We start from the raw sequence: 16,413 nt of genomic DNA, 5'->3' as shown, positions 1-16,413 counted from the left end.
GAAATTCAATTAGAAAGAATTGTCAACAACTTGAGCCGGCCATGGGAGTTTAGGAGAAGGGTATGGAGGAGAACAGGGAGGTAATCTGAGGCCTTGGAGGAGAGCAAGTAGAAAAATAACAGAGTCAGGGACAAGGGTGTGCCACCCCCAGATTTGGGGAGTCTCCTCTGTACAAGTGCATTCTTGCAGGCAAAGTATGTGGCCACACGTCTATACTTTTCATCATATTAGGCCTGTTGGTAATTTTTCTAAGAAACACCATTGAGAGGAGTGGTGGTTTTATTGCCTTTAAGCTGGTCTGATATGTGAGACCACTCGGGTCCCTGTGTTCAAGAAACACAATCAGACAAGTCTGTCAACACACTGCAGTTGGAACAGCTTTGCTTTGAGCACCGGCTGGGGTACCGATGACCTCTGTTTGGAAAGTGCTTTCCAGGGCCAGCTGTGGTCATGGGGTATCAGGTGAGTGGCTGAGGGACCGCCCTGGGGAGTCGTAGAAATCCATCTGCACTCTGTAGGAAAACAGCCCCAGCATCACAATTAAACGTTGCATGGTAAATCAATCACAGGACATGAATGCTGCAGGAGGCTTTAGAGATCATCTGGCCCATGCCTGTTTTTGGTAGAGTTGAGGCCCAAACTCAGCTAGTGAGGGGCAGGACTGATCTGATACACGGTGCTGAGCTGGGCTTTCGGCATTTCCCACCATAACACGCTATATATGTGTCATTATTACAAAAAGAAAAAAAAAAGAAAAATCTCTTCTTTAAGGAAAGTATACGTACGTAAAACAGACATGTACAATAGGCCCCCTTAAACTATATTGCTTCTGATGATTGATTTTACCCTTAAAATACTGTTTTTTCTCTCAGCTTATGGATTTCATGAGACTTCCAACCTTGCTGCTTCTCCCAGCCATCTGCTTTTAAGTTCCTCCTTGTACAAAAGCTAAGCAAGCCTTTTATAACCTCAAAATATCATTGAAAGGCTCTCACATGTGCTCTTTGCTCTCATGATCTGTGCCAAGGCTGCAAGCTCTTGAGATTTCATAGAGTATTTATTGAGATCCTATGTGGTCAGTTAGGGATACAGATATTTCTAGTGTCTTATGGAGACTCTTACCAGGGAATGGAGGTGGCATTTGCCTGGCCCCTCTCCTGGGCTGGTGATGGTTTCCTTTATAGCTAGATTGGACTGGAAAAAACATGGAAACCAGTTTCCTTTCTGCAGCATGTTTCCCAACTGGGTTCATGCCTTTGCTTTTATGTCCCCACTCCCTTCCAGGGGCCATATAGATTCAGAGTCAGTTACCAAATAACGTAACTTGTTTATTATGATCTGTGTTTAGGAAACCCTCTACTTTCTGTCATGTGGCTTTTCCACCCACGGTTTGCCAGCCTGGTTCTTTTTAACACTTCTCAATACATTCGTGCAATGATGGAGTTTGGATGTGTTGTCCCCTCCAAAACTCATGTGGAAATTTGATCTCCAGTGTAGCAGTGTTGGAAACTGATTGAGTCATGGGGGCGGATCCCTCATGAATGGATTAATGTTCTCCCTGGGGGAGGGGGGAGTAATGAGTGAGTTCTTGCTCTGTTAGTTCCTGCGAGAGCTTATTGTTTATAGAACCCTGGCACCTCCTCTCTCTCTCTCTCTTGCTTCCTCTCGCCATGTGATCTGCTTGTACCTGCTGGTTGCCTGCCACTTTCCGCCATCAGTAGAGGCAGCCTGAGGCCCATGCCAGATGCAACTGTCCCAGAATCGTAAGCCAAATAAACCTCTTTTCCTTATAAATTACCCAGTCTCAGGTAGTTCTGTTATAGCAACACAAAACGCACTAATAAATGCAGCTATCCCATAAAAGCCCCTGTGGAGAAAACCATGACAACTCTGTACTTCTCACATCTTTCCTCATTGGCTTCCAAAGTGGGCCTAGTAATTAAACAAAAGAAAAGATTACGATGTCCATTTATTTCTGGCAGGTTCATGACTCAAACAGAGTTCCTGTTTTCCTGTCTTCTTTTGTTTTCTAAGCATCCTTTCCCAACCAGGAACATGTTGAATGTTCATTTGGAAAGACTGAAGCTTTCAGTACTGTCACTCCTGGTGTTACTGTTTCTATTACACGCAGTGCTCAGCCAGGTTAAGTTTTGATGATGGGTCCACAAGGTAAACTTCTGGCTGCAGACACATGGCCTGAGTTTATCCAAAGCCCTGATGGTTGCCAACCATCCTTTCTGAGAAACAGACATGTTTCTTTCCCTTGGCAACCAGTTTGCATGGAGATAAATTACAGAGTGTTTTGCACCATCATAGCCCCATAACTGAGTAGCAGGATTACTGCATATGCTGGGTCTGTTATGAATGGGGTTGAAAAGTATGGATCTTTACAAACAAGGTAAATTGGAACAGTGGAACATTACTAAAGCTTCTAAACACCCTGGGACTTAGAAAGGATTTGCTGATATAGTTGAGTTCATTTTATAGAGTATTTATTGAAGTCCTATGTGGTCAGTTAGGGATACAGATATTAGATACATGGGTCTTGTCCTCAAGAGCTCAGGGATCATGGGGAAAGCAATGAACAATTGTGATACAATGTCATATGTGCTATGACTGTGGCTTATTCACAGTGCTTTTATGAGCCTTGATGAAAGAAAAATTAATTCTAACCAGAGTGTTGGCAGCAGGTAAAGGAAACCTTAATATTTAAGTTGGGTCTTAATGGAATTTTCCATATGGACACATTGGTGGAAGAGCATTGTAGGAGAAGGGAACTACATGAGTGACAGCTAAGAAGCTGGAAAGCTCTGGGAAATGCTGCTTCTTTCACGTTGCTTATCTGGAGGTTGGGTAGGTGGGAGGATCAGGAGATGAGGCTATAAAGACAGGCCATGGCAGGTGATAACTAACATTCATTCAACACCATCTCATGCACCAGCCACTTTGCTGGGCATTCTAGACATGATGCTTCCCTTAGTGATCACAGCATCCCAGTCACACTCTTTTGACACCAACAGACACGTGACACATGAGATGGAAGCAACGTTTCTACATTTTAAGGCTACTCTGTTATCATCCAGGGATGTCGCTCCTAGAAGAGCAGTAGCAGATGAAGAAAATAAAATCTTTAGGTGATACAGTGTCTTTGGTGGTTTGGGCCAAGTGTAATTTTTGATAATAAATAAGCTATGTTAATAAAAATAAAGTGCCCAATTTTTATTAGCAAATACTTAATCTGATCTCACAACAATTCATAATGTGATGCCATTTTCAGTTTGCTGAGTACAGCAAGGCAGAGCAGATGAGAAAGAACACCTGAACTGTGGTGTTCTTTAAAGCATCAAAGGTGTTTTCTGATTCTTTACAGGATGTGTTCTTAAACCTCCCTCTGAGGTCCCTGATCCAGAGGCAGTCCAGGACCCCCCTTAAATTGCATAGAAAATACTTTTTGTAATACATTCACATATGCAGCTTCTGTAAAGAAGATCCATGCTTTTATACAGTTCTCAAAAGGGTTTGTCCCCAAAGTAATAGGAGCCACTAATTTATAGGTTATCTACAGAATACAATGTCCCCACTACTTCTTCTGTGCCTGGACAATAAGAATCCAGTTTCTTTGTGTAGGAGGCATGGACTTAAGAGTCAGATAGACCTGATTCAAATGCTTTCTCTGCCATTTGCTGCTTGTGTGACCTCTGAGCTTTAGTTCCCTCCTTCATAAATGCAGAAAATAATATGGGAACAGAGGATGAGAGTCTCACACATGTAAGTAAAGAGAGCAGATGAGACTGCTGGGTGACTGAGGAAGGAAGAAGCTGATAATGGAACCCTGAGGAGCGTCAGGTCCAAGGAGCTGTCCGGGAAAAGGGGCTGATGAAGGAGACTGAGGAGGAGAGGTCAGAGAGTCCCGAGGGAAACCAGAAGGAAAAAGTGTCCACAAGCCAAAGGAAGGGAGAGTGTCAAGCAGGGAGCCATCAGAGTGGCCTTAGATTGATCTAGTTTGATAGGGACTGAGAAACTAGCCACCTTTGGTTTCTCATTTTGATTCTAGGTCATACTTCTCCAAATTGTGGCTCAGGAAGTATGTGATGAACTAAAGATTCCTCCTTTATGAATTCAGCATAAATTTACTGATGCCCATTGCGTGCTGGGCAAAGCCATTGACGTCAAGGAGCTTGGTTCATGAGGTCTTACCTTTAGATTCTTTGGGCTTCAACATTATTTCTACCCCTGCAGTTGCTAATAAGCCTAGAATGAACTCATCAGGCAACATACAGGCCCACTGTGTTGTCTTGAGCAGGCCACATAACCTCTCCAGTTAAGGGATGGAGACTAGATTACCTTTAAATTTATCCGGTCTAGAATGAATTCTACATCACTTCCCAGACGAGATGGTGGCAGAGGGTGGTGGTCAATAAATACCTTTCACATACAAAACTCCAGTTATGCTTGGAGTACTTCATCTCGTACGATGTCCGTCTGGTAAACTCCACACTCCTCTTGTTCTTTGCATTTCCTGGGTGGGGGGGTGCTGTGCTTGTATTTGGTGAATGGATAAATTTGTTGCATGTGAGGATTATCCTTCATCAGGGAATCCTGTTGTTTTAACATGGAAGCATTACAAATGTTCTGTAAAACAAAAATACCATTTGCTGAATGCAGACTATGAGCCAGGCCCTGTGCTAGATTCTTTCATATTCATGATCTTGTTGGGGGTGAGAGCCCTCTTTCTGGAGATTTCAATCCACTGCAGGTCAAATCATGTTTCAAATAAAGGTTTTCCTAGAGCAAAACCAGATGCAATAATAGAATATGCTTACTGCATAAGGTGAGTGTTAATCCTGGCCTCCTTACACCCAACTCACCAAGGAGCTCGTCTTTATTTGAAATTGGCTTCCAAACCTGCTGACTTTCCGAGCAAGGCATGCTTTCCTCCAGCTGGTATGAAATTTGCCTCTTTCGAGTGTGCGTTTGCACGTGCATGTGTCAAAAGTGAGGCTCTTAAGGAATGTCTCGCTGTTCATTGCATTACCCCATCTGCCCAGGGGTTTGTTTCTTGTGTTTGTGGCAAGTGTAGACCTGTAGCCCCAAGTATTACTGGATTATGTGTTGTTCAGTGGTGCCCAGAGGAACGATAATGAAGTAGAGGAGTGTCCTGGTCTGGTGGGTGGTTGGGGGTGGAAGGAAGCTGCTGGCCCAGCCCCTGCTCAGCTGGGAACATGCACCTTGGGCAGTCAGGCCAGGGCCTCGGAGAGCTGAGTTTCATGGATGGCAGGGACCCAAGGAGGATGCTGATGCTGATGCTTGACTAAATTGGGTTCAGCAGGACCCAGGGTCAAGCGTAAGTGTTATTTTCTTCATGAGTCAAAAATGGAGTCTTAGAGTAACTCTTTCCCAAGTGTTCTAATTTTGGTTCTTCTTATTAGCCCCAGAATCACCATGCAGTCACTCCCTGCCTAGTCCTCCTGTCCCAGTTCTCTCACACGTATTGCACACTTATTTCGGTCCAACATGGGGGGGGGGTTTCATTTTTTTCTTATGTTTTTACTGTCTGTTTCCCCCCACCCTCAATAGAATAGAAGCTCTTTGAGAGCCGAGACCTTAGGCCTCATTCTCTGCTGTGTTCCAAGAGCCTAGAAAAAATACTTGGTACAATGCTTGGTGCTTAATGAAAATATGTTGAGTGAATGAACAAAAAAATGGAGGGAAGGAAGGAAAGAGGGAGGGGAAAAGGGGAGGGAGGGAAGGAAAGAAGAAGTTTGGGGCAGGAATGCTAACTCTTCTTTTATTGGGTAAGCTGGTGCTGAAGAGACCATGGTCCTCAAAACTCAGGAAGGTCACCCTCCTCTCTCTTAGGGAGATTCATCTTCTGCCTGGAACCCACAGCCCTGTCTTAGGTCAGGCATGTCTTAGGACAGATGAGGACAGCCCTGTCTTAGGTCAGTCATGACTTAGGACAGATGAGGTCTGGCGTTGCTGTTCCAGCACTGCAGAGCCTGCAGCTGCCGCCTTCTCCCTTTCCTAACTTTGTCCACTCACACCTCCTTCCCTAAGGGGAATTTTATTCCCAGAGCATTAGCAGCACTGTACACCTTGAAGACGCCACGGGAGAACATGCAGGGTGGCAGTCAGCTCCAGCCCAGGGGAAGCACAGAGGGCCCGTGGCTGCACACCCCAGAAGTGTGAAAGATCACATTTTCCTTGTGCATTTGTGGTAGGAAGAGCATATCCGTGCCAATGCTCCCAGCACTTAGTAGGTGCACAGGACATGGTAGCTGTTCCACCTATGCCTTGTGGCTTCTGGGCCAAGGACCACAACTTCCTGGCATGCCCTTGGTGGTGGCTTCTGCTCATTGTTGCCTAGCAGGTGGAGAGAATGCAGAGGAATGTCTCTCCCTCTCCTGCCTCTCTGCCTCCCACCCTAGCTGCTCTCACTGCTCGCAGTGTCTAGATTTGGTGGCCGCTGCATGGGCAGGCAGCCTAATGCAGGACATCCATGCTGCAGGGACTCTTAAGCACAGTGAGGATGGTGTCATCATTCCCCAGTTCCCTGGTACCGCGCTCTGGCGCCCATCACGGGGATGTCATTGGGATGGCCCAGCCACGAGGCGTGTGTTTCCTTGGCTACTGCTCCTGGCCCAGGTGGGAGCTGACAGGCTGGCTCTTCGGTGTGTATTTCAGCAAATCAGCCGGGCGGTGGGACTCTCTGCAGGCCGGCTTCTCCAGAGGGCGTGGGCTGCGGCGGCCAAGAGCAGCAGGTGAGGCTGCCAGGTTTCGAGAAAGTATTTGAGGCATTGCGGCCACGCAGAGCCCCCACGCCCTTGCTCGCCCCCCCCCTTGTCCCGCTCACTCTCCTGCCTGCAGTTTTAATAAGGGCGGGGGCTGGATTAAGTGTCTTGGCAGAATCCAGCAACCGGAGTCCTTTCTGGCAGAGGAAGGGGAGTGCACATCAGGATCGCATTCCAGATGCAGGGACGGAGATTTGAGAAGGATAAAGGAGAGAGAGTGAGAAAATTAAATGTGGCGAGAAATGGATTTTCCCTTTCTGTCGTCTGAAAATAATTGAGTTATGTTATTTTGTAAAATAATCTGTTTTGAGGTTTGTCCTGTTCCCCTTCACACTACCAACTGCCTTATTGATTTGAAGAGGGAGGGGAAAAAAGCATTCATTCTGGCTTTATGCTGCGATTCCTACCAAATACCTCAAACTTGGGCGAGGTTCTAAGAGGTGGCTTTGCTGCTGTGAAGACTGTGGGACTGGGCTTGGAAATGAGAGCTGGAGGCCCGGCCTCCTCGGGAAGGGGAAGCCAGATCTCCTTCCTCTGGTCCTGGCTGGCTCCCCTCTCTTCCAGACAAGTGTTCATAGCACGGCCCTCCCTGGCCTTCCTCTTCCCTGGGCTTTGAAGGGCTTAGTCACATTTGCCTGGAGACACCTCCAAGGTGTCCTCATGGTGCCGTTGTCATGGTCTCTCCCTCCTCCCAGACTGGTTCCTTGAATTCTGCCCCTGGCCTCTCTTTGTGGTAGGTTAATGGTGAGTTCCCACGTCAGGGTTGCCCTTATAGTGAAACTTCTTTATTATCAGTCCAGGGAATATTTGGCAATTGTTAGTAACTATACTTTAATTGTAGAGTGTGATCAGATGGGACTTGGAGTAGCTGTCCAACAGAAATCCCATTAGATGTCTCTGTCCTGTCCCCATAGAGAGACAGAGAGAAAAAAAGCATGGGGTTTTCAAGAGCTTCAACTCTGGAGCCAAATTTCATAAACTCATATTTTGGCTAAGCCACTTATCAACAGCATGGCCTCTGGCAAAGACTTGACTTCACTGTGCCTCGGTTTCTTCATCTGTAAAATGGATGCAAAAATAGTATTTACCCCTGGTTGCTGTGACAATTAAATGAAATAATACATGTGAAGTGCTTAGAACAGTGTTTGCTTCTGCTAAATTAATATTACTTAACATCACCATTGTCAGTATCAATTTTACTTAACTATCTGGGTGGCCTAGTGCAAGTTACTTTGCTTCTCTGGGCCTTAGCTTCCTTCTGTGTAAATACTTCCTTCTGGGTATAATACTAACAGGGTTGTCAAGAAAATTAAGAGAGAGAACGTTTGTGAAGACACTTAGCTCAGGGCTTGACACCTAGTGAAAATGGCAAAAATGGGTTCCCTTGTCTCTCCCCAGCAGAGCCTGCCTCTGTATAGCCAACCCTGCAGCTATTTGGATGGAGGATACATTTTATTATAGTGTGGCTGGCAGTGTAATAGCAAATATAGTCCTCGTTACAAATTTTCTTTTTCTTTTTCTTTTTTGGCGACTGGCTGGTAAGTGCATATCAAACCCTTGACCTTGGTGGTACAAGGCTGTGCTCTAACCAGCTGAGCTAATTGGCCAGCCTCCTTGTTACTACCTTTAATTTGGCACAGTTAACATAATCTTCAGTCTAAATGGTCAACACCTTTCCCACCCTCCAGTTCTCTTTGCATCTTCTCTTCTGCTGTGATCAGTATGGCCAGTTGGTCTTGAGAACCTGGGACATGTCCCAAAAAGTGCTGGGAGACCTGGAGGTCATGGAAGATGTGCAACATTCTCCTTGGAGGTCAGAGTTAACATGCCTAAAACTCTTCTCTGTCCCCCACTGCATCATTCCTCTCACCATTCTCCATTAGTCTTGAGTGATCTTTGATTCTCCCTCTATTGTTACATTACCTTCTAGTGAAAGCCTACAGTCACCATGCTAGGTATCTGATTTATGTCATCTTATCAATTTTCATAGTAATAATAATCATTGCATTCTACCATGAACAAACTGAGGCTTAGTGAGGTTAAGAACTTTGTCAAAATCCACTCACTCATAAGCTGAGCTGGGATTTAAATCCAGGTATGTGAGAGTTCATCTTCTGTACTTCCTACTCTGTAATCTTGTGTCTGCTGGTTCCTCTATGTTTGGGTTATCCATTGCTATGTAACAAACCACCACAAAATGGAGTAGCTTTAAAACAGTAGATTGTTATTTTTTAGTATCTCTCATGGTTCTGGGGATTGACTGCACACAGCTGGGTGATTCCTGCTTGGTCTCTCCTGCAGTCGCACTCAGATGGTGGCTGAGGCTGGAGTCATCAGAAGGTTCCTTCACTCACATATCTGGCTTGGAAGAGCTGAGCGCTGATTGGGCATGTCTCCCACGTGGCCCCTCCATGTGCCTAGGTTGGGCTTCCCCACAGCATGGTGGTCTTAGAGCAGTCAGATTTCTTACATGGTAGCTAACTTTCCCCACAGCCAGCTTTCTGAAATCGGAAGCTGCAAAGCCTCTTGTGACCTAGCTTTGGAAGTCCCAGATACTCACTTTCACCACATTTTATCGGTCAAGCAAGTTACTAAGGCCAGTCCAGGTTCACTAGGATAGGTTATTAGGCTGTATCTCTTGATATGAGAAGTAGCACATGCATACAGTGGGGAAGGAATTGATAGTGGCCATCTTCATCTGATCAGTCACCAAGACCCATAAATGTTTTTGTTTTTGAAAAGTCTCTTTTAGCCATTTTATTCGACTACTGCCACCTTAGTAGAGTCCAATTTTGTTATGCTTCAATTTTGGCTAAGTACCACCATCTCCTCATTGGATTCTGACTCTCTCCCCAGCTCCTAATCCATTGTGCATTTTGCTAGCATAGGAATCCTCATCAGATGCCTTTTTCCATTTTTTCCATATATTCATAGGTCCAAGAGGGACTTCAGAAATTATCATCTGACCCTTTTATTTCACAGAGGAGAAAACTAGAACCCCAACAGGGCGTATTCAGAATCATCTGGTTAAGTTTTGATAGTTTCAGGTCAGTCAACACTTATAAAGTGTCTTCTTTGACCTAGAAGCACAGAAGGAGAAGACCCAGTTCCTGCCCTTGAAGGGACTATGGTTTAATAGGAGAGATGGATACCTTAGAGATAATTTTAAGAGAAGTTTGCATATGGTCCCAAAGAAGCACAGAGGAGAGGCATATAACACAGTTTGGGGTTCAAGGAACATTTCTTGGAGAATATGACACGAACTAAATCTTCAAGTCCATAGAAATAGTTGGCTGGCCAAAGAAAGGTGGGACGAATATCTGGGTAGAGGGAATGTCCTGAGACACAAAGGTGAAGTGGTGGGAACTAGGGTAGGGGGTGTGGTAGCACATGCTATTTGGTATTTCTAGAGCATGGAGGGCTCTGGATGTCCTACTAAGGGGCCTGGACTTGATTCTGTAGGTAATGGGGAGTCACTGAAGGATAAGACCTACACCTGGTCCTTTAACATGGTCCATTTACCTGGGAAAGAGGTTAAAAGTGACTATTAGCTGACCTGCTTCTCTGTCCCCAGACTTTATCATGGCCATGCCACTTTGGATGGATTTTTAAAGTGCCACCACCACCACCCCCCTCCAGAAAAGACCAACCGGCCAAAAGAAAAAAGACCCCAAATACTTGAACAGACAGTTCTTGAGATGCAAACACAGGTGACTTGATTATATGACAAGGTGCTCAGCTTCATTTGTGATGAGGCAAATGCAGTTAAATCTACAGCAAGATACCATCTGTCACCCCTCAGAGGGGCAAAGATCGAAAAGGCTGCTGTTGCCGACGATATGGGCTTCCTAATACATTGCTGGTAGAAGTATAATTTTGGGAACTTCTCTATGGAAAGCAATACAGCAATATCTATCAAGGTTACAAATTCACATATTCTTTGACCTAGTGATTCTACGTCTCAGCCCAAACTATTCTTATATTTGGTGGAAGCAACAAAGGCACATGATTATTCATTGTAGCCTTGTTTGTAATTGTGAAAGATTGGAAACAATCTAAATACCATGGGAAAAAGACTGGTCAAATAAATGATATCTTTAAAATCTTGAAAAAAGAGAATGATAATTTCTGTATGTGCTGATCTAGATGGATTACCAAAATAAAGTATGGAGTGAACCAAAAGATGTGGAAAAATAAATATATGTACATATTTGCTCAAATGTGCATAAAATACCTCCAGAAGGAAACATACGAAGTTTATAACGTTGTTCATAATAATGAGTGGCTGGGGTACAGAGTAGGAGGAGAATATCTCACTGTTTACTGTTTTGTACCTTTTGAAATTTTGAACCATATGAATCTTATTTTTTATTTTTTTATTTTTATTTATTTATTTTTTTTGTCTTTTTCATGACCGGCACTCAGCCAGTGAGTGCACGGGACATTCCTATATAGGATCCGAACCCGCGGCGGGAGCGTCGCTGCACTCCCAGCGCCGCACTCTCCCGAGTGCGCCACGGGCTCGGCCCTGAATCTTATTTTTAAAAAATAAAAATGAGACTGGTGAAGGAAGTTTCAAGATGGCGGCGGCTGCAGCGGCTGGCCCGGAGTAGCTGAGGTGGAAAAGGTGGCCACTGGGCCCCAGGCAGCCGGGAAACTTGTGGACCTTCCTCTGGCCATCTCTTAAGGGAGGACTGCTGCTGCTGGCCGGTCGTGGGGGCTCAATGCCACTTTGCCCCCGGCAGGAGAGGCTGCCTCATTTACAGGCAACAGCTTTGAAGTGTGGAGCAGGAAAAGAACTGATTCTTAGCTGCAAAAGCGAGTCTTGAAACAGGGAACACGGCGCCAGGGCTGCTGTGGATGCAGCCAGGATCCCGGAGGCCGGGGCTGCGCTGAAGGCGGCCAGCTGCCCTATTCAGGATTCGAGGTTTCAGGCCGTCATTAAAGAAGATTCCTGGGAGCGCCCCAGCGGCGCCGCGACTGAACAGCCTGAGGCGGCAGCGCCGAGAACACGGAAGGCAACAAACCAGAGACAGAGCGAGCGCCCGACCTGGCACAGCACTGTGAGTGATCCCTGGCACAGCTCTGTTCGGGGGGTGGATGCCCATGCGGCTCCGCCTGCACCACCAGGCCACTCACTGCCCCGGTGCTGCCTCCATTTTCCCAGGTGCGGGCAGCTCCGCCCTGCTCGGCCATCACTGAGCCCATTTGCTTGGCCTGGCGCGGGGCTTTCCGGACCCTGCGGGCCGGCCTCCTCTCCCACTCCCTCCGCGGTTCTCTGGCGGGGCTGGGGGTGTGGGGCGTCCCGACCAGTGTTGGGAGGGTTAGGAAGTACGGGCGGGCCGACTGTCACTCCACCACACCCTGGACTCCGGCCCCGGTAAACTTCCTGTTACTGGGAGGCAGATACCATCTCTGCGACCACCAGTTTGGAAAAAAGCCTAACGAATTTCTGGTTGGGAATAGTGTGGTAGGAGAGTTCTCAGGTCCGCTTGAACCTGCCGGAGAGCAGGCTGCAGGCGGGCACTAGACTCGGTTTATACAGGGGGGATACAAAGGTGAACAAGACCCGAGAAAGATCTACACAGTGCTACAAAGGCACCCAGAGAGACCGGTCGTCTGTGCCTAGCAGAAACCTGGTAGACTTCCTGGGCGAGGCGGTGCTGAGCAGGGTCTTGAAGGCCCAGCTGATAGACGAGGGGTGCAGAAGACACACCCCAGCCCAGCACAGTGTGCACAGAGGGGGGAGACGTGCGGCCAGGGAGGCGGAGACTCGACAGAAACCACACACCCGGTGGAGTCGCCACTGCATGATCTAACAGCCTGGGCCAGAGCACACGGAACGGGGAGAAGTCCTGTACAGGAAGTGAAAGCTCAACAGAGATCACACACCCTGTGGTACGTGATCCACCAGCCCAGCAGAGTACAAGCTGACCAGAAAGGTGGATCCCCGGAGAAGCCCAAGACCCGAGGCAACCACACACACAAGACACTAGAGGCCAACTGAGCAGTCACGGCGGGAGCCATACCAAATTGGCAACCACAGCAACATCCTAGTTAGTCATTAGTCTCAAACCGGTGGACTGTGAAACCCCCTGCCACAATGAATAAACACCAAAAAAAAGACACCAGAAATACAAAAAATCAAGAAAGTACACCACCAAAAGTTAATAAATCTCATACTCTAGATCCTATAGAACAAGAAGCCCTTGAAATAACTGACAAGGAATTTCGAGTGATAATTCTAAGGAAACTGAATGAGATACAAGAAAACTCAGCTAGACATCATGATGAAATGAGGAAAAGTATACAGGATCTGAAAGAGGAAATGTACAAGGAAATCAATGTCCTGAAAAAAAATGTAGCAGAACTTGCTGAACTGAAGAAGTTATTCAGCGAAATAAAAAACACAACGGAGAGTTTAACCAGCAGGCTTGTCGAAGTTGAAGAGAGAACCTCTGAACTTGAAGATGGGCTGTTTGAAATAACACAAGCAGACAAAAAGAAAGAAAAAAGAATCAAGGACATGGAAGAAAATCTGAGAGAGATATCAGACAACCTCAAGCGCTCAAATATCCGAGTCATGGGTATTCCAGAAGGGGAGGAAAATGGAGATTCCATTGAAAACATATTCAACAAAATAGTGGCAGAAAACTTCCCAGGTATAGGAAAAATCACAGATCTTCAGATCCAGGAAGCTCAACGATCTCCAAACGTATTCAACCCAAAAAGGCCTTCTCCAAGACATGTCATAGTCAAATTGGCAAAACTCAGAGACAAAGAGAGAATCTGAAAAGCTGCAAGAGAGAAGCGTCAAATCACCTATAAGGGAGCCCCAATCAGGTTAACATCAGACTTTTCATCACAAACCCTAAAAGCTAGAAAGGAATGGGATGATATTTTCAAAATACTAAAAGACAAAGGTTGCCAGCCAAGAATACTCTACCCTGCAAGGCTATCCTTCCGAAATGAGGGGCAAATAGTATATTTCTCAGACAAACAAAAACTGCGGGAGTTCACTACCACAAGACCACCCTTACAAGAAATCCTCAAGGGAGTACTGGGTTTGGTTCCTGAAAAATAACTACCACTGCCATAAAAACCCAAGAAAAATCTAAACCCGCTAGTACAATAAAAATGGCATTCATAAAGAGAAAACAAGCTAACAAAAACACTATCTACAACCTAAGGAACCAACAAACAAAGAAACCAAACAGTAAATCAGAAAGCAAGGAACAAAAGACACCTAAGACAACCAAACAACCAATAAAATGCTAGGAATAAATCAACACCTTTCAATAACAACTCTTAATGTTAAAGGCTTAAATTCCCCAATTAAAAGACACAGACTGGCTGACTGGATCAAAAAGCAGGACCCAACTATATGCTGCCTACAAGAGACCCACCTCACCCATAAAGATTCACACAGACTAAGAGTGAAAGGATGGAAAAAGATTTACCATGCAAACAGAAAAGAAAAACGAGCTGGAGTGGCTATTCTTATATCTGACAAAATAGACTTTAAACTAAAAACCATAAAAAGAGACAATGAGGGACACTACTTAATGATAAAAGGACTGATCCATCAAGAAGACATAACAATCATAAATATGTACGCACCCAATGTTGGAGCAGCCAGATTTATAAAAGAAACTCTATTAGACCTAAAGAAGGAAATAGACACTAATACCATAATAGCAGGGGACCTGAACACTCCACTGTCAATATTAGACAGATCATCTAGGCAAAGAATCAGTAGAGAAACACAAGATCTAAACAAGACTCTAGACCAATTGGAATTGGCAGATATCTACAGAACATTCCACCCAACAACCTCAGAATATTCATTCTTCTCATCAGCACATGGATCATTCTCCAGGATAGATCACATATTAGGTCACAAATCAAGTCTCAATAAATTCAAAAAAATTGGAATTATCCCATGTATCTTCTCAGACCACAATGGATTAAAACTAGAAATTAATAACAAACAAAACTCTGGAAACTATACAAACACATGGAAATTAAACAGCATTCTACTTAATGACATATGGGTCCAAGAAGAAATCAAGCAGGAAATCAAAAAGTTTATTGAAACTAATGAAAACAATGATACATCATACCAAAACCTGTGGGATACTGCAAAAGCAGTATTGAGGGGAAAATTTATTGCATTAAATGCTCACTTCAGAAGAATGGAAAGATGGCAAGTGAACAACCTAACACTTCACCTTAAAGAACTAGAAAAACAAGAACAATCCAATCCTAAAGTTAGCAGACGGAAAGAAATCATTAAGATCAGAGCAGAACTGAATGAAATTGAAAACCAAAAAACAATTCAAAAGATCAACGAATCAAAAAGTTGGTTTTTTGAAAAGATAAATAAAATTGACAAACCATTAGCATGGCTAACAAAAAAAAGAAGAGAGAAGATCCAAATAACAAAAATTAGAAATGAAAAAGGCGATATTACAACTGATTCATCTGAAATACAAGGAATCATTCGAGACTACTATAAACAACTATACGCCAACAAATTTGAAAATCTGGAGGAAATGGATAAATTTCTGGACACACACAAGCTCCCAAAACTGAACCGTGAAGACGTAGAAAATTTGAACAGACCAATAGCAATAAAGGAGATTGAAGCTGTTATCAGAAGGCTCCCAACAAAGAAAAGCCCAGGACCAGATGGATTCACAGCAGAATTTTACCAAACATTCAAAGAGGAATTGACACCGATTCTTTACAAACTATTCCAAAAGATTGAAATGGACGCAAATCTCCCAAACTCATTCTATGAAGCAAACATCATCCTGATACCAAAACCAGGTAAAGATATAACCAAAAAAGAAAACTACAGGCCGATATCCTTGATGAATATAGATGCAAAAATCCTCACTAAAATACTAGCAAACAGAATACAGCAACACATACGAAAAATTATTCATCACGATCAAGTGGGATTCATCCCAGGGATGCAAGGTTGGTTCAACATACGCAAATCAATAAATGTGATACACCATATTAATAAACTCAAACACAAGGACCATATGATCATCTCTATAGATGCTGAAAAAGCATTTGATAAAGTTCAGCACTCATTCATGACAAAGACCCTGTATAAGTTAGGTATAGAGGGAAAGTATCTCAACATAATTAAAGCCATATATGCCAAACCCACTGCCAATATCATCCTGAATGGGGAAAAGCTGAAAGCTTTTCCTTTAAGAACAGGCACTAGACAAGGATGCCCACTCTCACCACTCCTATTCAACATAGTGTTGGAAGTACTAGCCAGAGCAATCAGAGAAGAGAAGGAAATAAAGGGCATCCAGATTGGAAAAGATGAAGTCAAACTGTCCCTGTTTGCAGATGACATGATCCTATATATCGAACAGCCTAAAACCTCTACAAAAAAACTGTTGGAATTGATAAATGATTTCAGCACAGTAGCAGGATACAAAATCAACACACAAAAATCAGTAGCATTTCTTTTCTCCAATAGTGAACATGCAGAAGGAGAAATCAAGAAAGCCTGCCCATTTACAATAGCCACCAAAAAAATAAAATACTTAGGAATTGAGTTAACCAAGGAGGTGAAAAATCTCTATAATGAGAA

Source organism: Cynocephalus volans, chromosome 3 (assembly GCF_027409185.1).
Source record: "Cynocephalus volans isolate mCynVol1 chromosome 3, mCynVol1.pri, whole genome shotgun sequence".
In the NCBI taxonomy this organism is placed as follows: domain Eukaryota; kingdom Metazoa; phylum Chordata; class Mammalia; order Dermoptera; family Cynocephalidae; genus Cynocephalus; species Cynocephalus volans.
Note: the sequence above shows the minus strand (reverse complement) of the source record.